Source organism: Puma concolor, chromosome B2 (assembly GCF_028749965.1).
Source record: "Puma concolor isolate L17-30 chromosome B2, mPumCon1.1.hap2, whole genome shotgun sequence".
Taxonomy (NCBI): Eukaryota; Metazoa; Chordata; class Mammalia; order Carnivora; family Felidae; genus Puma; species Puma concolor.
The window spans coordinates 7,759,322-7,777,881 of record NC_141671.1 but is presented as its reverse complement, the minus strand read 5'-3'; the positions used below and the strand labels follow the sequence as shown (position 1 = coordinate 7,777,881).

Genomic DNA, 18,560 nt, shown 5'->3' with positions numbered 1-18,560 from the left:
TCTGTGTCCCCTTTGCTCTCTGCCCCTCCCCAGCTTGTGCTCTGTCTCTCTGTCTTTCAAAAATAAGTAAATGTAAAAAAAAAAAAAAAATTAGGAAAAAATTTCCCTGACACTAGTTGGTATGGTTGAGCAACTTAATTCCAACTGGTTACTTTGCTTGGTAAGGTAACCGGGTGTCCCAAACAGGGTTGTGTAAGTTAAGAGAGCACAGTGCCAACACTTTGTATGAATACGACGTCACAATGAAATACATGTGTATGCATACAGGTACAATTGAATATACTGTTCACAATGTTCTGATTCAGGGAAACTGGAAGATGAGTAGGAGGTATTGTGATCAACTTGGTATTTATTCCAGAAAAAGTCCCTGGAGGAGCAAACACATTCTTGGCATGAAGTAAAAAAAAAAAAAAAAAAAAGCCTCTTTTGGTATATAATCATTTTGTGATTTAAATTGTTAAAATTCAGTAAGTCTAATAATAAACAAGGTAGTTTCGGATGTCGAGTTGAGTTTTGTGAGTAAAAAGAAGTGCGTGAATGGTCTACCTGTCTGCAAAGCGAACTGCTGAATTGTGGATGTGGTTTCTGTGAACCTCCTTTACTTTTTCTCCTGGTTGTCTTTGAGCCCTATCCCTGTGTCCTTTCCCCTTAGCCTAACCTCCCATCGATCAAAGGAAAGAAGGCTTCAGGAGTTGTAATGTAATTATATTTAGGATGAGAGTTCTGTTTAGTGTAACATCATTGGCTGGTTTGGTAATTTCTAGAATTCTGCCCAGACTTGAAAATACTTTCAATGCCCCTTGCTGAATGCTGCTGTTCTCTGTGTGTTTTCCTTCTGGGATTGAACTGGCCAGGATTTTGGTGTTTTAATACATTCCAGTGGGTATAAGTATATTGGCTACTAAAGGTTTCCTTAACTGACCTGGTTATAGTAGGAATGATCCAGTCCCCCTGCTCCTTAATTTTTCTTCTTTTTAAAACTGGAGATTAAGAGCTTGCTGTTGACTCCGTTAATCTGTTGGGGGATTCTATCCACAATGGGTTACAAAAGCAACTTTGGGGTTAGATCTGGGGGGAGCGGCTAGGGTGGTAACAAAACTAGATCCATGTTTTTTTTTGTTTTCTTTGTTTTCTTAACACACGGACAGTTTCATAAATGAGGTTACCAAATTGGCGTTCTATATTCTATTTGCTTAAGAGGCAACATGTAGCATCCCCCTCCCCCCGATTGTTCAAATAAAGTCTCCTTGTCTGCGGACACATGCCTTTGCCCAGTCCATTTCTCCTGCCCCCAGTACCTTGTGTATAGTGAGCATTCAATAGTCACTGAATGGATCTCTTTGTCATTGTGTCCCTAGTGTGTCGAATGGGAGTCTGCCCTGGAACGATAGCTGGTGGATGGTCTGTGCCGGGGAGGCCTGGGCTCGACTTCAGAAGCGATTGCCCCATCCCGACAGGGCAGGACATGTTCTCCTTGGGCTGGGAAGTCACCCCTCCATCCCGGTTAAAGACCACACCTCCCTTTTGCTTTCTCCTTCCCAGGAGCTGTTGAGTCCAAGTATGACTGCCAAGGCAGATCCCAAAGAGCCGAGGAGCCTGAGCATGTCGGGCCTTCCTGTAGCCACACACGCTTCAAACCCCAGGTAAACGAGTGAGGATCGGGGGGAGGAGGCGCGCCAGCCAGGTGAGCAACCACATCAGTCTGAAGGCTGAAGCAACAGGAAGGGATCCTTGGCAGCTCTGTTTGTTTGGCAAGGTTGGGAGGTGACCTGAGCTCACACCACATTACCTCACGGCCAAGAACTTCTTACCACGCACTATAAATGTTAGGGTGACTCTCGGGCCGAGGACAGATGAGCACATCAAAGCCTGCTGATCTGTTTCCAGGTGTGGTTGCGGAGGATTGTCTCTCTTTCAGGAAAGGGTTAAATCCTACCTTTTTTTTTTTCAGCCCTCAGGTGAGCTGCTTTTGTTCAAAGCCAACTAGGAGCTTACACACAGAATCTTTGGGTTTCGGTAGCTATGGGAGGCGGGGTATGTGTGTGTCTGTATCCACAAGAGGTGGACAAGGCTGTATTTCCTTTTTATAAATATTCATCTCGTGTTTTCTTCATTTTTTTCCCTGTCGTTGGGGCATATGTTTTGAAGCTACTTTCCAGGTGAATTAAATTAGACTATTCCTTAAATTTTTTTTAAAATTTTTTAGTAATGAAGTCACTGGTTGGAGTCTTTTGCAAAGTTTGGTGCTATGATAGGATTTCCTAGGGTTCTGTTGTGCTTCTGAGTTAGTTTTCAATTTCTACCCCTTGCTTTCCTTTTCATTTATGTTAAATGTTATTGCTATGTGGAGATAGCAAGATGTCGTTTAGAAACTCCTTCTGAAGGGCTGCTCCTGAAAATCAAATGGAATATGATCCCAGGAGGGAGTTGAATCCTTGAAGCAATTCTCAGGGTTACTGGACCTCTACGCTACTCACATGTTGAATTGGATACTTCTGTGTTGTACAGGGCTTTCCTCTGTATTACGGAATTTACTAGTACTCCTGGCTTCTACCCACGAATTCTCAGGAATACCCCATTACCCCCAGTGTATAACCATAAAAGTCTAATGGACGAAATTGCCCCAGGTGGGAACCATTCCTCTAGATGTATATGTAACTAAGGGAAAACAAGGTAAAGAAAAAATGGTGCAGACGGAGAACATGGAGCTATTATTTTTGCTTCTTGAGAGTATTACCTGTGTAGTTTCACAGAAAGTAAATTCTTAGCGAGTGGGGTCCACCAGTAGAATCCCCACTTCCCCACCAATTGTCTACCCATTATTGACAGGAATGTAGTTTCGATTAATACAGCTGCACCTCACTTAGAATAGGTATTGATTTTGATGCTTTTGGTAACTGAAGAACTCTCAGATGTTTATATAACATGCAGAACTTTCTTTGAAGTTCCCCGATATGTTAATCGAGAGAAAGTTGAGTGGAAAGACGGTAGAACAAGATTCAAATGAGGCTCACATAAGACCTTAATAACTGCATACATGAATGGAATGAAGAACCACACCCAGTCTGCACTGTAGTTCAGCAGTTTTATGAATGGGAGGTCAGATATGTGGTTTCATGACAGGTTGCACTGAATTCACAATACTAAAAAATGTCTAGAATATTGCATTCTTCCGACACGGGAGTGTAATTCATTTTCTCTGTTCTGACTCCTTCCACATTTCCTCCTAGCTTTGTAGTACATTGTCTGAGTTGTCAGACAAGTCAAATCATGTCTTTACTGTGATTTAACACAAAATGTCCTGTTGTCTTTATTTCAAATTTTCTTTCATTCTCTGTTCTCTCCTCACGTGAACATCCATGTTGGCCAGGCATGTTTTTGCTTTTCCTTTTTCTGTTTCCGAGTTTCCATCTCTCCTGCCTGCCCTTGTTTTCTTCCTTTTCTCTGACCATAGAAACGGTCAGGTGGCCTTGCTGGCATCATCTTACCTTTTGTGAACCCCGTTACCCTGAGATTTCCATTTATTATGCCTTGGGCACTCTCTTTCTTTAAAGCTAGATCTCTCTGAGGGATAGTTAATGATCTTTGCAGCAAATGAAGGTGAACTGTAGCCACATTATTGTTATAATACAGCCAACTGTACGGAACAGATTGGGCCGAGCTCTGAACAGCTGCGGCTGGCAGAGTGAATCTTGACTCCTCTCAGAAGAGTTCCAGAGCTGCCAAATCATCAGACTTGAAGGGGAAAGAGGGACAAGAAAGGTTATGGGGATAGTGGTTCCTGCAGGTGCATTTTGCCTTTGTGATCTGCCTTTTTGAAATTCTCACCGGTTTGTGGATCTGGCAAAATGTGGTCTAATTGCACCCAGGGGCGGCTGTCGTTGCTGGTAGATTGGCCAGCTTTTAGTGGCTGTGATGGTATTTTATTGCTCATTTTCAGGTACTGCACGTGTGGTGAAACAGACACTTCTGTTGTTAAAACTGTGCCTCTTTTCTGTCCATGGGACCTATTTGTAGTTTTCAGGAGAGTTTTGATTTGCAAAATGGACGGAGCCCTAATATACACTAATAAAGGTAATAAAGGCTCCTTTGGGACTTTTGGACTTGGGCTGCATGATGCGGCCTCCTGGTGGATGTAATAAATGAGACTCAGCATGAGATAGGACAGACTTCATAAGCTCGTGGCCCTCAGAAGCCCATTCAGCCTCCAGATATGTTGTGTTTGTCCATACAAGGGTGGGTGGGTGTGTGTGTGTGTGTGTGTGTGTGTCTTAACGTTTATTAGAGAGCAAGAGAGTGCGAGCAAGTGTGGGAGGGGCAGAGAAAAGGAGACACAGAATCCCGAGTGGGCTCCAGGCTCGCAGCTGGCAGCACAAAAGCCTAACATGAGGCTCAAACACACGAACTGTGAGATCATGACCTAAGCCAAAGTCTGATGCTTAACTGACTGAGGCACCCAGGTACCCCAATGTGTGTGTGTGTGTGTGTGTGTGTGTGTGTTAAAAGAACTAGCTGCCAACATTGATACGCATATCTATAAGTTGGGTGAATTTTTCCAAAGAAGCTGAAAGATCTGGTTTCCCCGGAGCCGTAGTCTCCTATGGTAAATATGTGGAAGCTGAGTAACCATCTCTTAGATACCTGTCCTGAGTGGGCGAGATGGAAAGTGCACAGTTCACTGGAGTCCTCACCTCATACCCCCATAGTCCCTTCTTGCTTGGCCTGTGCAGGAGTTTCTGAGAGACCTGATAGAAGCTGTGGTTTGGGGAGGAACTAGGTTTGACTCTTAACTTCACCACCAGCTTTAACTTGGGCAAGCTACTTACTTTTCTGCTTCTTCGTTGGCTCGCGTGTCAAATGGGAACACGGGTCTTGACCTCTCACGGTTTCTGGGAAGACTACTAAGGGTGCGAAGTGAGGCAGCCTGCCTGAGTCCCGTACAATAAGCCGTGTGCCTCCCTAGTGTGATTGCTATCCATAGTTGTTCCAGTCATTTTCAGTGGCCGCGTATCACAAGAGCGTGCCCGGTTCTTCTGCATCCTGTTGGTCATGTTACAAAATGGGCTACACGCTTCTACTCAGGACAGCGTGGGAACTTGTATCTGGGCTTTCCCATATCTCTGTTTTTGTCTTGCAATACAGAATCGACAGTATCTCTAACAGAATAACACCACAGGAACTGCTCTTACGGGTGGCATTGTCGGAAGAGAGGAACCTCTTTTAGTTTATGTTAGGTAGACACTTGGTTGTGGGTTTCTGTTCGTTTTGTTTTTTGTTTTTTGTTTTTTTTTTTTTGCTTGGGTCATGACTTTGTAATTTGGGGTCTAAGCTCTTGGAGTTTCTGTCTCCTCATCTCTACCCCATCTCTATCCCGGTCACATTCTAACTCTGGTTGGTGATGACGCTGTGGACTGAAGATGCACAGAATTTTTCATGGAGGGAAAGATACAGAAATGAGAGCACTACGTCAATTAATATATTTTCTAAAAAGTGAGAGTCAAAGTCAGTTTGGGTTCTGTTTGACATGTGCCGAAAGCAGTCTTTTATCAGCACGCGGTGCTTGGGTTCTTTACAGACCTCAAAGGAATTTTTTGTACGTTATTATAGTCCACTTGTATCTTTTCTAATGCCTGACCTTTAACACGTGTCAGAGGGTCCCAGCAGACATTTGGCTACCACCCCAAGTGGGGGCGGGGCTTCCTGGTTATTATACTTGTGGTTCAGAAACAGTGTTTTCCGCTCATTTTTCTACTTCCTGCAAAGATAGGTTTCCTTTAGATGTGGATATTTCCCTTCGATGCATACACTTGTTTGAAAATGGTAAAGGATAACAATGCCGTAATTCTTCTACTTTGTGAAGGTGTCTGGAAAACTCTGTGTTCCAGCGTCAAGCTTCCTAGACGAAGGCAAGGTGGTTAGAAGATGTCTAGGCAGTCCTGGGACCAGGAGTAGAAAACAGATGTAAAAAGTGAAAAATGATTTGTGATCAGCTCAGTTTCTAGAGCCCCGAAATCAAACCACATGGCACATGAAACAGATTATATTTTCTTTCTGGTTAAAAAATTTTTCTTAATGTTTGTTTATTTTTGAGAGAGAGGGACAGACCGTGAGTGGGGGAGAGACAGAGAGGGAGACACAGAACCCGAAGCAGGTTCCAGAATCTGAGCTGTCGTTATAGGGCCTGACACGGCGCTTGAACTCATGAACCATGAAATCATGACCTGAGCCAAAGTCCGATGCTCAACTGACTGAGCCACCCAGGCTTCCCAAAACAGATTATGTTTTCAAGTGTCGTCTTAAACCCACTCAGGGTTGAGTTAAAAGTCCTCATGAGGGTGGAAGGTCCCCTAACAGAAGAAATGAGAGGGCAAAACTTTATTTTTAGAGCCCTGCTTTAAAAAAAACAAAACAAAAACGTATGAGTAGAAGTGTAAGTCTACCTCGGGTCCTTGAACTTGGCCCCTGACTCAGATCAGGTTCCAGGTGACCACCTGATTCTTGTTGCCACCTCCATCTGACAACCTGAGGGAGAAGGTAAAGAGTGGGAAGAGTTTGGCTGAAACTAGGAGGATGAAGAAAATGAAGAAAATGATAATTTCTGCCCTTTATAAACTTTTTTGTCCATCTCACCAAAAGGATTGTGGCTAGTTGCAAATGGAAGGAAATATTCACGCTAATTCTTACGAATTGTCAGTGTTAGTCGTACAAAAAAAAATGACAATTTTATATAGCTCATCCAAATAAAATTATTACATTTTTGCTAGCATTTCTCCAGGTACTCTGACTTGGGGGTACGGATGGTTTACAAAGCCAGATGTGATCTGTCATCCAATTGGTGATTTTCTTTTCTTTTGCATATACTTTGCTCGAATATACAAGTATTTTCTGCTTGGATCCTTCCCTGTTAGCATGTTTTTCCCCTAAAATTATAGTCACTGCTTTAAATCTCATAGTAGAAAGCCTGAAACAAGTGCCCAGCAGGAGGTGATGAGAGGTGGTCCAGTGTTGTCAGATCACACATCCGGGGACCTGCGTGGCAGACCGGCCTTGACTGGGGGGCGGGTACCGAGATCCAGAATTGGGTTTCTACCTTTGCAGACTTAACACGTTAATGTCAGAAATGAATGTGAAAAGATGCAAAGCTACCTACATGGACATGACATGGCACAACCCGTTCTTCGGGTTGATTGAGCCTCTTTCAGAATTGTGAGGTTTGCTCAGGTAGGCACCCCACCCCTCCTCGATTTGGGTGGGTCAGAATGATTGAAGGAATCCTCTTACAGTTTGGGCCAGACCAGTTGCCTTAGTCAAGGAAAATGAAAAGTCTCTAAGACGTCACGGATGTAGTACAATCAGGGGTCCCCTGATGGTAGCGGTAGGGGTGTCGGTGGTGAGTGTGCGTCTGTGCGCGTGTGAGTGTGATTCACGGTGGGAGGTTTGTGCAGGGGGAGACAGATGCTGCCTTGGCTTCTTTCCTGTTTTTCAAAGCACGCTTTTTGTAGTTTTATAAGGTTGGGTGCCTTTCTGGTCTGTCCGTGAGGGCACCGAGAGCCTCTGGGCACACGCGCCCACCTCTTTAACTTGTTATTCCTTGTGTGATATCAAGTGGAAGTGCGAGGCACCACAAGCTGCTCTGAGCAGAGCCCACTTCCCTTCACCCCCCAGAGAACATGGTGCAGTTACACCGACATCAATCAAGGAAAACCCACAGGCTGAAGTCACACCGTTGAAGCAGGTGCATGAGTGAGCTTTCGCCAACAGGCGCGCGTGATTGAGGTGTACCTTGGTGTCTTGCCCACAGATGTCAGTTACGATGACTGGGTGGGGCCAATGCCCACTCCTCACAGAACTGAGATCAGCCTGTGCTATTTGTGGAACAGAACGAGTGGCTCATTGCGGCTAATTGACTGAAAGCAAGGGGAAGAATGCAAGGGCTGGTGCGTGTGCGCGCGCGCACGTGTGTGTGCGTGCGTGTGTATACACACGCATCAATATATATCAAACGTAGAGGGACGTAGACATACACATAGATGCATAGTCACACATATCTGCAGACATACATACATGCCCGTTTAAGGTGAAACTCCAGTGGGTCATGAACGAAAGAGTATGATCGACTTAAGTCTCTGATGGTAAGGTGAAGGTGCTGGTTAAAAAACAAACGTAAAACACAGACCTCATTCTCATTGGACCCTTTGGATATATATTGAGCTTTGGGAAATTTCTCCAAGTGTTTTGAATGATCTCCAAAAAAGAAATGGAAACATTTCACAGTAGGACTTTGATCTATAAGGCACCTCTGAAATAGTTAACTAACTCCTCTAAATCTACTTGTGCAAGTTACTGGTTATGAGTATCCGTGTCAAGCTGAGGTTTCAAAATATTATGTTTATTTTTAAAATTTAAATAGGAGCGCAATCTCCCTTTAAGCAGTATAAACTAGAAGACCCACTCTTTATCAAATATGGCTAAGGTTGGGAATAATTAGAAGTCCGCTTTTACTATAGGTATGGGGGGGAATACATCCTATGGAGGAGGGAATTTTATACACTATTGAGAGACTATTGTGCGATACATAAAATCGAAAGCCACGAAATGTGCTTAATCATAGTCCTGGCAATATAATTTCTAGGTGAATTTATCTTAAGACTATTACTGAAGGTATGTAAAAAGGTTTACTCTAAGAATTCCTTAACACGGTCTTATTTTTTTTTTAATGTAATTATGTATTTATTTTGAGAGAGCGAGCAGGGGAGGGGCAGAGAGAGGGAGGGAGGAAGAGAGAAACCCAAGCAGGTTCCTGATGCAGGTCTTGTACTCATGAACCATGAGATCGTGACCTGAACTGAAGAGTTGGACACTTAGCCAACTGAGCCACCCAGGCACCCTGGTCACCATCTTATTTTTGATGTCAATTTTGTAATTGTCTGAATAGTGTTAAGGTGGTCATAAAAATTATAGTAGAAATGCACAATAAAATACTGAACGAATCATTAAAACAATATTGTAGGGTTTTCTATGGTCTTCTTAAGAAATACCTTGTGGCGTGCATACCTGAATGTGTAGGTTTAGAAATAGTTTGGGAGATTACATATAAACCTTAAAGTTACTGTCTCTAGGTGACTCAAAGGTACTAAAATACTTTTGCCTATCCGTTCTTAATAATATTCTAGTATTTATATGTATTACCTGCATATTGAATACAGCAAAGGGTTATCATGGAAATCTCATTTTAAGAGTCACGTGTATCCAGAGAAACTTGCGAAGACTGGGAAGAAAAAGAGCTTTTTGTTTTCTCCCCCTAGATAGCTGTTGAGCAGAGGATGTCCAGGACTGTTGGTTGATGGATTCAGCCATATATGTGTCATAGTGCTGTGTGCTTCCCGCATGGCAAGTGGCTGAATCAGTTCTACTTCATACACCGATCCGTGTGGCTTTGCCACCAGAGGTAATGATACTAATATGAAAATTCTAATAGGGACGTGAAGACACCAAGGTTCAGTAGTGACCTTTTGCTTCACATTCTTACGTATGTGTTCTGTCTGCTCTCTGCTGTCCCACATGGTTATGCTTCTCCTGCCACATGGGAAGTTGGTCAAGCAAGCAGGAAAACCCAACCCCATTCATGAAAACTTGAAAGGCCTCTAAAAAGCATATCGGCAAGTGCTTTGAAACCCCTGACCTCTCCTTATCTCATAGAGTTTGGCCTTTGAGACCAAGTTTAATGTTCAGCAGGTGGTAGACCAGGAATTGAAGCAGGAGGGAGGAGTGTGGTGAATTCGGTGTCCATCCATCTGGAATGTGGACTCTGTGGAGGATGTGAAGACAATATCTGAGGGAGGGTCCGGCTTCAGCAGATGTGCAGATACTCCTCTACAGACTTAAGTGCTTATAAGTCCCCAAGAGTCTACCCAAAGGGCAGTCCTCTGACGGCCGCTCTGTCTCGCCACTGTGATCCTGGAAATCTAGCCATCCCTATGGCCTCTCAACACATTGGCCTCTCCTACTGGTATGAGACTAGAAAGCTAAAAATTCCAGCCAGAACCACCCAGGGTTCCCAAATGAGAAGATTCTTCATGAGTGCAGCTATAAGAATAGCAAAGATTCTTAAGAAGGATCCGTTTTGGATGAGGACCAATTTGCCAAGTTGCTGTGTGTGTGTCTGTCTATCTGGGGGAATGATGATGGCTTCTTGAATCTCGTTTGTTTCTTTCCCACTGGTGAAGGGAACAAGTGAAACTTTGGATTTGGTTCTATTTCCATTGTGCAGTAAATCAGGAGAGTCCGCTCCATCTGTTACCCCCGGCTATTTTTCTGTGATATTGTGGGAAAATTCATTGTTTTCCCATCCTCCTCTCTTTATCCTTCTCTCCTGTTAAAACAGAGATGGTGCCATTAATTAATTGCTTCAGGATATTTTATAAAGAAGGGTCTGGGTGGGGAGAGTTTTAGCTATTCCTGAAATCAGCACAGTGATAAAATCAATAATTTGAGGAATTACTTGCCTTACAAAAATCAACAACAACAACAAAGCAAAACTTGTAAATAGAACAAGTTGAGAAAAACATGTCTTTAGGCAGCCTAATCTAATCACACACAGAAGGCAGCCTGTTTTCTTACTTGTTGGAAAACTTCCACTTTATGCTCTCACAGGGAACAATATATTAAGTCCAGTATTTAGAAATATTTCTTGAATCCTACTGTCTGATTTTGGCAAATCCCAAGGAAAAAAAAAACAAAACAAGAATATGTCTTGGACTGCATGTGCCTTCCTGGGAAGAGACTGGAGTTTTCCCAGAGAGGCTGGCTTCACACTGTGGGAAACGTTGGCTTGGGAGATAACACTGTTAGCGTTTGTATTTCAGAGGGCGTCTCATTTTCTTCAGGTTTTTGGCTCAGCCACAGCTGGTCTTGTATCTCCGGATCTGATGGAAACCAAAGCGTGTACCCATCTTCCCTTCTGCTGATACCTTCATTTCCTCTTGAAGGGTCCCCTGGCTTGTAACCCCGCCTCCCGTTATGGGGGCAGGCTGAGCTCCCTAGCCCTGCAGTAGCCCAACCCGGAGGAGGGATGTGGTGTGCAAGTGAGAGTGGGAGGTGGGGCCTTAGGGGGTGACACATCCAGTGGCTGCTGCTTTCTTTCTCTGATGGAATCATGAAGCATCAACATTTTGGCAAAACCCGAAGCTAATTCTTGTTAAATGTGATCATCACATGGCATTGACTGAGTAATTGAAATTCGTGGGGAACACAGAGATCTTGAGAATGTGACGTTATGGCTTCTTTACTTAAAAGTATGTGCTAACATACATGTATGTTATTATGAGGGACGTAAGTGAACTAAATTTCCTTGAAGTTTCTTAGCATGTGCCTGGCATAAAATCATTTTAACAGATCTTCTGCAAGGGTGTGTCTGCAGTCCTGTTGCACTGGTTGCTTCAATGTGAAATAGACCTATCTGACAAAGACTTTTTCTATTTAGCTTATAACTTTCTATTTAGCTTATATCTACCCTCTAAATTTTCATCTCTAATTTTTTTAGACTTGTTTATTTTGTGTGTGAGAGAGAGACAGCAGGAGAGGGGCAGAGAGAGAGAGAGAGGGACAGAGAATCCCAAGCAGTCTCCACCCCATCACAGAAGAGCCCCGTGTGGGACTTGAACTCCTAAAACGTGAGATCCTGACCTGAGCCAAAATCAAGAGTAGGTTACTTAACCGACTGAGCCACCCAGGCACTCCCAAATCTTCAACTCTAAAAGGGAGGTGAAGGGGAGCCTGAGTGGCTCAGTCTGTTGAGTGTCCAACTTCGGCTCAGGTCATGATCTCACGTCTCATGAGTTCGAGCCCCGCATCGCGCTCTGTGCTGACAGCTAAGAGCCTGGAGCCTGTTTTGCATCTGTGTCTCCCTCTCTCTCTATGGCCCTCCCCTGCCTATGCTCTGTTTCTCCGTCAAAACTAAATAAACATGTAAAAACAATTAAATAAAGGTAGATGAAGAGCATTAACCTCAGAAGTTTTTTAAAATAATTTTTTTTTCTTTTACAGTTTGTTTTTTTTAGACAGTGTGAGCTGGGGAGGGGCAGAGAGAGAGGGAGAAAGAGAATCCCAAGCAGGCTCCTGCTGTCAGCACAGAGCCCGACGCAGGGCTCCATCTAATGAACTGTGAGATCATGACCTGAGCCAAGATCCGGAGTCGGGCATTCAACCGATTGAGCCACCCAGGTGCTCACAGACAAAACGAATTTTAGAATTGTTTTAGATTAACCAAGACATCGCAAAGACAGGAAGAATGTATTCATATACTCTTGTTCCAGGTTCCCGTATTGTTACTTTACCTTTGTTCGTGGTAGGTTTGTCAAAACTAAGGAACCAGTATTGGTATTTCATAATTAACTGAACTCTAGGGTTTATTTTGATTTGCATTGAATTTCCTGATGCCCTTTTTCTGCTCAGGACCCCCTCCTGGACACCTTCCATGTAGTCCTGTCTCCCCAGACTCCTGTGATCTGTGACGGTTTCTCCGACTATTTTAGATGACTTGATAATTCTGAGGCACATGAGGTAGCATTTTGTACACTGTACTTCCTTTGTGCTTCGTCTCACGATCGGACTGGGCTGTAAGTTTTAGAAGGTAGGTTGCCGAGATGGACAACCATCTTCAACGCTTCCAGTCAAGGGTGTAGACCTTGCACATGGCTTATCATGGTTGACCTTGAGCCTGATGATAATGTGTGAGGTCATGTGGTGGTAGGTTTCTCCAGTGCACGGTGACTCTCCTCTCACCCTTTCCAAACTTTGTCTTTGGAAGGAAGTCACAAGGCACAGCTCCTGGGATCGTTTTAAGGTGTAAATGGAATGATAAAGCCCCAAGCCCAGCACCTGGTGCTTAGAAAGCACTCTGGAAAGTCCGCTGTTGCTGTAGAAGCTTCTTGCTTGTAGTTACATGGTTCTCAGGCACTTACTGATGTGGATCAAAAAAAGAAAAAAAAAAACAAAAATAAAAAACAAGAGTGCTCACAAGTCTGTCAAGTGAGAGGACTCTATTCAAAGGCCCTTTAGGAAGGAAGCATGTGCATTCACTCCAGATTTCCCCCTGAAGGACTGTTGATCTTGGAATTACCGGTACCTGGTCCTATTACAAGGGATGGTGTCAGTCATCGGGGATGAACATAAAGGTGGGGCTGAGGGGGGGCGGCGGGGCTGGCTAGTCTTGGGAGTCTTTGGTGGTGGAAAAAGAAAGTAATTTAGGAGCTGGGCCTACATTACAGGAAGATTGTGTGTGTGTGTGTGTGTGTGTGTGTGTAGATTTGATGGCTTTCATGTAGAATTCAGAGTTCTTCTTAGAATAAACTGTCCTCAGCACTTCTCTATAAAATAAAGACCTCGTTCTGCGACCTGCAATGCTTCAAAGCCCATGCGGTTGTTGCTAGAGTATTTTGCTGAGCCTGGATAATAGAGTTCGGAGTCCTGTGTAACCATGTCTGTTGGAATAAATAGGAACAGCTGGTCTCTTGTACAGATACCGTTTGGCATGAATTTTTTATTTAAGTCTCTCCATGTATCTAGTAAACAGTAAGCAGTATTCTAATGTTACTAAAAGCATTCAAGTCTCCTTCCAATAAATTTCCTTCACTTCTCCCCATTTCAAAGTTCAGGGTGTAGGGCAGGGTTAATGTACCAGAGAAGGAATGCTAGGAAAGTATTTCAGAGCTAGAGAAAATAAGGTTCCTCTTCTTATGTATTCCTTCCCATTTGACCTTCAGCTTCTCTCTTAGATAATACAGTTTTTGGACTGTTTCTTGGGAAAGCCAGATTTGTGCAGACATTCTTTTGCTGTTCTGTATGTCTTAAGAGAGGAGAGACTGAGTCGCATTAAAATGGCATACTCTTTCCCTAGTGCTTAACAGGGAGAAGGTTTGATTCTGCATTAAAGGTAATTGAGTGATGACATATTCTCTTGGTCTTCTTTAAATGACTAGCAAGGACATTGTTTCCATAAATTCTTGTGAATTTGTCTTAACAAGCTTGCTGGAAACTGAACACCCCTTTCCTGCCTCATAAGGAACCTAGCAAGTACTTGAGGAACACATTTCCTGTTATCTCTTGTTATCAACAGCCAAAATAATTGTTTTACTTAACTTGCCGTGTTACCTTTGGGCTTCAAAGGAGTAAGGACTATTGTAATACCTTGTCCAGTCTTCCTCTTTTGTCAAACAGACTCGGAGCTCCCTGTCCTGGGGCTGGAAATAGAAGTAAGAATAAGATGGGATCGATGTACCTTAAGAACCCAGTGATCGCCTTTATAGGCCCTAAGAGATGTTTTCTTCTTTTAAGGCATTGCCAGACTCTTGTGGTCATTGAGGATGCACAGTAATGTATCGATTGCCCTCCTTGGGACTCTTAGTATAGATGTGCTTTCTTGTCCCCTTTCCGGTTAGGTGTGACCATGTGACTGGCTTTGGCCCTTGAAATGTGAGCACAGGTCACACACGCTGCTTCTCCAATGAAGCTTTAAGAGTAACCGTGGGATTTAGTCCCTCCCCTTGCACCTATCACAGCGGAAACACACGTTGTTGACATAGAGCCTTCACAGTCTGGTCTCTGAGGGGCCCTGATGGAAAGATAGCCCAACCTAGGTTGGCCGTGGAGTGCGAGCCAGAGTTAAGCTTCGGTCTTATGACAAGCCACAAGGATTTGGGAATAGTATCTTGCTGCAACATTGTCGCCCTGTCCTGACTAATGCCCGCAGCATCACGGTCTCTTGAGAGGTAAGACGCGAGGGCTGGATATTTGGGCTGTGGAGGCGATATTCACACTGGTGATGGCGTTAGCTGTAGGAAGTCTGTATGCCTGCTGGTAACTGCTGCATAACTGTTGGGTGCCATTCTGTAGAGCGTGACCCACATTTCTTTAGAGTTGTTAGATTTCTTCAGGGAGATTACATCCCTTCTGACTTTGGTACGTATACTTTTTAACACATATCTTTACATAATGGAGGATAATTGTCATGAAGGAAAATTCACACACAGACACATAGACATACACACCCCTTAACTTAATCTCCCAAGAGTCACACGAAAGATTTTAATGCCAGACTGTTGGTTGAGCGCCAGGAAGAATGTCTTGGGTGGACGTAATGCTTAATTTATATTTAGGGAATTTCCACTGTTAAATCTCAGAGCTTGTAAAATTTGAAAAAGAGGAGGAGGAAGCGGAGAAGGGGAAGAAAAGGGCCCAGGGATGTGCTTGACGATATTCCTTTTAATTGAAAGCCACCTGAAAGCCTCCGTCGAATAATAAAGTAATTCCCACGTGGCTTCCGTTCCTCCAATGTTGGAACCTCAGAAATGTAATCTACTTCCAGCTTCTGCTTGTGTCTTTGTCAGGCTGAGAATGCGTCCCGTCAGCTAGCTGGTCAGAAATGGAAGCAAAGCCCACTTCTCCTGGGGATCATTTCCACGTTGCACCGTCTACCCGGGCAAGCTGGCTCCTCCTTCGATGGGGAGGAGCTGTTCCTGCTGGGCATTCTTGGCTCTTGGAAAGATGGGGACAGCCACCTGGACCTCTCTGAAGCAGGCGCTTGGCTCAACTTGATTTTGTTCTTCCGTCCGTTACAGTTCTGCTTACAATAAACTTTTCCCTCAAAGGAAAAAGCCCATCGTTCATTTGGGTTTTATTGTTTTCCCTGAAAGGCTTTGCAGCTCTCAGAGCTGTTACAAGGGCAAATACTCAGTAAATCCAGAATTGCTTTCCATTCCTTGTACTTTCATTGCTAAAAGTGGCCTTGTTTCCTTATCCTGTGCAAGTTGACTTTCCCCCGTGTGTGAATGTGAGTTTGTGATAGACTCCGGGTGTTTGTGCAAAAGCATTTTGAAGAAGTTGGACACTACAGTGCTCGCTGTAATCCTGCTGAAAGATGTTGGAGGGGCCATCCTCTTGCTTACCCCTCCTGCCTCTGAATGTTTTTTCGGTATCCATGCAATAGCAACTTGAGTTTAAATGTTACCGAAAAAAAAGTCATCAGCATTCAGTTCACAGTCGTGAGAATTCAAGTCTTACGCGAGAATTCACATGGGGAAAGCCAAAGTGTTTACAATCCTAAAAGTACTATCAGTAGACAGTGTAACACGATAACCTCTGAAAAATATGAGGAACCAATTATATAATTGTAATAAAAAATAGGTGCAAAGAAGAGGCTTCGCTCTGGACATCTGAAAGTTGGCCCACAGCTTGCTTAAAGTCTCTTAGCAAAGTAACTCTAGTTTACATAGCCAATTTTACACCTTTTATTTTGTCTTTTAGGAAATCCCTGTCTTTCCATTTCTTCATGTAAATTTGGCACAGTGACTTGTTCATATGTAAATATTTTACTTTTAAAAGTGAGGTTTTTAATTGCTATTGTCTTACATAGGATTGAACTAAATGTGTTTTTACTAAAGGAGTTAATTTTATCTCTAAAAACAAAAAATAACAGCAAAAAAGTTACTGAAAACAAAAATCTTTCTCTTTTGGGAGAAACTTAGAGGAAGGTATATTTCAGATTGGACCTGCGTGGCTCAGCTGGCTTAGCATCTGACTTCGGCTCAGGTCATGATCTCACGGTTCGTGGGTTCGAGCCTTGCGTCAGGCTCTGGGCTGACAGCTTGGAGCCTGGAGCCTACTTGGGATCTCTCTCCTCCCCTCCCCCTCCCTTCCTCCCCCCTCCCCCTTCCTTCCTCCCCCCTCCCCCTTCCTTCCTCCCCCCTCCCCCTTCCTTCCTCCCCCCTCCCCCTTCCTTCCTCCCCCCTCCCCCTTCCTTCCTCCCCCCTCCCCCTTCCTTTCCTCCCCCTCCCTTCCTCTCCCCCTCCCCCCACCCCACCCTACTTCACCCTACTCCTTACTCATGTTCTCTCTCAAAAATAAACATTAAAAAACATTTGGATCTGAAGTTCATCTTATTTTTCAAATGTGTGGAATTAAATTAGCAAAGCCCTGGAAATCTAAGTGCTAAGCTAAGCACTGGGACCCATTGACTCTGGGTTGTGTATAACCCCTCTGATCTGAATTCGTGCACGCCTGCGTTAATGCCATTAAGATGCCGTGAGATAATTTTCTTGTGGCTCCAAAAGAAGCTGTCTAGGAAGTCAGAAGAATGTTGATCCTACTTCGTTGTGATCATGTCACTATTTAATTTCCAAACCTATTTGTCCATAAAAAAAAAATGAGATACAAGGGGCTAATCTTTCCACTCTTCCTGGAGTTACAAAATGATGACTTCTCACAAGGACAATCAAAATAAAATGTATAACGTGGCCTGAATTGTTAGAAGGAAAGCTCTACAAAAGTAGAGGAAGACTATTTAAAGAACAAGAGAGTGTGGAAAGAAATGGGCTTACCAGCTCCTTCAATTACTAAGCAGGACTAACGATTAAGCCAGTATTTTGAGGAGTAACTTTGGGCAGGTCCTTGCCTCAGTTAGTTTCCCCTTACTCTGAAATAAGAAAGTACATGTTGGGATACCGGGGTGGCTCAGTGAGTTGAGCACCTGCCTTTGGCTCAGGTCATGATCTCACGGTTCATGAATTCAAGACCCGCATTGGGCTCTGGGCTGACAGTGTGGAACGTGCTTGGGTTTTTCTCCCTCTCAACATAAATAAGCTTTTTAAAGAAAAGTACAGAGGCACATCTAAGATGACCTCATGCCAAACTGGGCCTCCATGATGCTCAGAAATCATTTGTGGGATATACTTCTGACATGAAAATGCTCTTGTCTGGCCTGTAAATTAAATGTCATAGTTTGTCTCCTGTACCATGTGTCCTGAAGTGATATTTGATGTGTTTCTAAGAAGTGCCTCCTATAAACTAATGTGCCGCATGTGACTTTTTTTCCGCTTAATTTTGAATTATTTACGAACATAGTGACTTTGAATCAAATGTAAAAACAAAGTCAAAGACGACATGTAAATGTCTCCATGTCCTATAAATCTCAATACAATTTTTTTTAATGCGTGTGTCACTTAAATTACTTGTGGTTTCCTTAGGTCACTTTAGTATATTTAAAAATCTACTTAATGAGCTAATGATACAGGGACTTCATCCTTTTCTCTGCCTCTCTGTACCCTTCTACTTTTAGTCATGTTCAAAGTGTGCACTTATTTTCACATAGCTTAAAGTTGCTAACAATTTTGTCCCTTAACTATTGGCAAGTCTCCCTTGTCATGTATTCAGGTTGATAATAAACAAAAAACCAATAACCAGTGTTTGTGCTGTGTCTATGTAGGTAAAGTTCACATAGGGCCAATTAAGATGCTTTGACTACATTCTTTTCCAATTTCGTGACCCCCGTGCCTCTCTATGAAAGGAGTCAAATACAGAGGGTCAAAGGAGGACTTCTCATTTTTATCAGTTCATTGAAATCATACAACGTTGAGTTGACTTCCAACTTGGCCTATAAAGTTACACAATTTACTAATCCTGAATTGTTTGATCTTTGTTTTTTCTTGCTGGAAGAAGAAATACAAACGTTTAAAAGAAGTTGAATTTTTTTCTGGGTTCAATGTTTTCTCTCATTAAGCTTTAGG

At 43.3% G+C, this 18,560-nt stretch overlaps 1 protein-coding gene across 1 annotated transcript in view; it reads left to right on the top strand.

Moving 5' to 3' along the window:
* LOC147580701 (uncharacterized) overlaps nt 1-9,365 on the top strand; it is a 550,245-nt gene extending 540,880 nt beyond the window's left edge. Inside the window, exon 7 of the transcript XR_015251020.1 lies at nt 9,318-9,365. The gene's annotated coding sequence lies outside the window, so the exon portion shown is untranslated. The remainder of the gene's footprint in view (nt 1-9,317) is intronic.
* Nucleotides 9,366-18,560: the final 9,195 nt, after the last annotated feature.